Raw genomic sequence first — 2,541 nt, 5'->3', positions numbered from 1 at the left:
ACTATTTTACTGACACCTTGAGGGCACCTCAGTCCACTGAGTGTTTTAAAAAAGGCCTTAAAACATTTCTTTTTAGCAAAACTTTTGGTCCCCCTTAGATGTTTCTTTTTTCTCTTTTAAAACAGCTTTTATTATTTTATTTTATATTTTTTATTTCATTTTATATATATACTTTTTTTTCTATGTATTTCTGTTTTAATGCTTTTTTTGTAGCAGTTTGAGGCCTTTTGGTGAAAAGTGCAGTATAAATTAAATGAATTATTATTTATTATTATTAACTAAGCATGATCCTTCCACTATTTTGTTTCACTATTGGGATTTTGTGTTTTTCCTGCTATTTATACTGTAGGGTTTTGTATGCACATCAAAATAAAAGAAATTGGATGTCATCTAATAAAGTAAATGTGTCGCTTTGGCCGCAACATAGCTTGTGAAATTTTTAAAGAAATATATGCATCTGTTGATAATTAGGTATTAAATGCAATTAAAGTAACAAGTCCTTACTAAGAGTGGTTTCCACATCTTAACAGATGCAGCATAACATAATATCAGAGAGTTAAAGGAGAAGTAAAAGGTCTGAATTTGCTTTTCATAGATTTTCCAGCTGATTGGAAGTCCGTCCGTCTCCTCTGCATCCAGTCTGGACATCTGTGTGGTTCATCAGTGCTGCACAACGAACAGCATTATTCCTCTGACCTTATTATGACTTTGTTTCATGCAAAATTCCCACCAAACATAACAGCTGGCATTTAAAGTTATTTTTCACGAATGCGTTGAATGCAAATACAAACAAAAACGGGGAATTTTACTTCCTCCTTTAGGAGTCCCCATTAGTCTGAACCTATTTGGCTAAAAAGCTGTGACAGTTCATGCATTGTCATATAACCGCTGCCTTTCCATAGGCCGCTGCTTGCTTTCTATTAACATAAAAGGAAGGAGAAAAAAAAAGCTCCCCCACAGAAACACACTTGCTGACTAATCTGCGTCTCAATCTCCAGAAGTCTGTTGGAATAATTAGGGCTTGGAAAAAACAATACACACGACTAGCTCTGACTTTTCATCTAAAGCTGGGTCATGTTCCCAATTACTCTAAAACGTTGCGACGACATACTCTCTTGTTTTTAATGATAATATTTATATTATTTCAGTTTTAACCAGAGGAAGTGAAGATGATGCTCGCTGTAAACAACAGTTGAGATTAAAGCAATGAAATAATCAAAATAAAACAGATTTTTTTTCTTACTTATTTGCATAAACGCAATCATCTGCATGCTTTTTTATTGATAACCCCATAGCTTGTTTATACATCCTATTACCATGGGTTGGCAGGTCTTTTAACAGTTGTTGCAGTAATTAACTTCATCCCCTACCCGCCTTGTCACGTCGCGGCAGCCCTGGAAGCTGATGTGTGCGTCCACAGGATGGTAGCCAATTATCTTGAGCCCACTCCGGTTTTCTAAATTAAAAAAATGGCCTCCCACCACTGTTGACCTTGGATCGGCTTTCCATTTCTTATTATTATTAGGTTATTAACACAAACTCCTGAAAGTATCTTTTAAAAGTCCAAAACAAATTTGATTAGGCCCCTTTACTCGCACTGCTGCAGACATACCTATCGCTGTCTAACTCCTGTCTGCTCCCTATTACATCTGACACTGAAGTCAGTGAGAGAAACCCTGGACCTGAAAGCTTATATCTCCCTGCACACTGGACGAGGCGGAGGGGGGTGCTGGATTTGCAGCACATTACCTCTTTATTGAATTAATTACGATAAGGATCATAGCTTTAAACGCGGGGTGAGGCGCGGGGCGTTCTTCGGCATGGATTGCTCGGAGCAATTTCTCTGTCGAAATGACCGCGGAGGGGTTATTGGATCTGTCAGCCCTGAACTCTGTGGCATGGTAACCAGGTCCATAAGGTGAGGCAAGCCTGGGCACAGTTTGCAGCGCTGATCCCTACATGCCTGCAACATGGGGAAATTTGTAGTACATACTGAATAAATAACGAGAGAGGAGAGGCGGACTGAAGCGGCTGGTGAGGCCTTGTTTTCATGGCGCCTTAATCTGAAAGCCCAGAGGGTCATGTGGGGTTGTGCCCTGGTCTCGCACCATATACAGCACCGGTAGATGCAATGGAGCGTATCATTGTATTATGATGCAAAGGGGTTTCTTTATATCTGCTCACTAAGCTCTTAATAGCTGTAAAAGATTGTGGTTAAAATAAGAATTTCATTATTCCTGTCTCAGAATGGTAGGGGGCACTTAAGGAGATTTTTCTGTCTACTGAATAATGGCTCAGGTCCACAGAAGTGCGTTGGAGGGTATGCACTTTTCCTCCGCCCCTTCTACAGATACGTCTAATAAGTATCAGGACTGCATTTTGGGGTCAAACATGAATTAGCGCAAATGAATCCCAGTAAATTATATTCAGAAAGGGTGTACTGATACCACCAGCAGGTGGCAGTAATGGAGGAAGAATAGCTTTAACTGACTGAGACAATCTTTAAAGCTACAGTGTGTAATTTTCAGCGACATCTAACGT

Source organism: Cyprinodon variegatus, unplaced genomic scaffold (assembly GCF_000732505.1).
Source record: "Cyprinodon variegatus isolate N-32 unplaced genomic scaffold, C_variegatus-1.0 Scaffold58, whole genome shotgun sequence".
Taxonomy (NCBI): domain Eukaryota; kingdom Metazoa; phylum Chordata; class Actinopteri; order Cyprinodontiformes; family Cyprinodontidae; genus Cyprinodon; species Cyprinodon variegatus.
The sequence above is the reverse complement of the archived record's forward strand: the minus strand, read 5'-3'. Positions refer to the sequence as shown.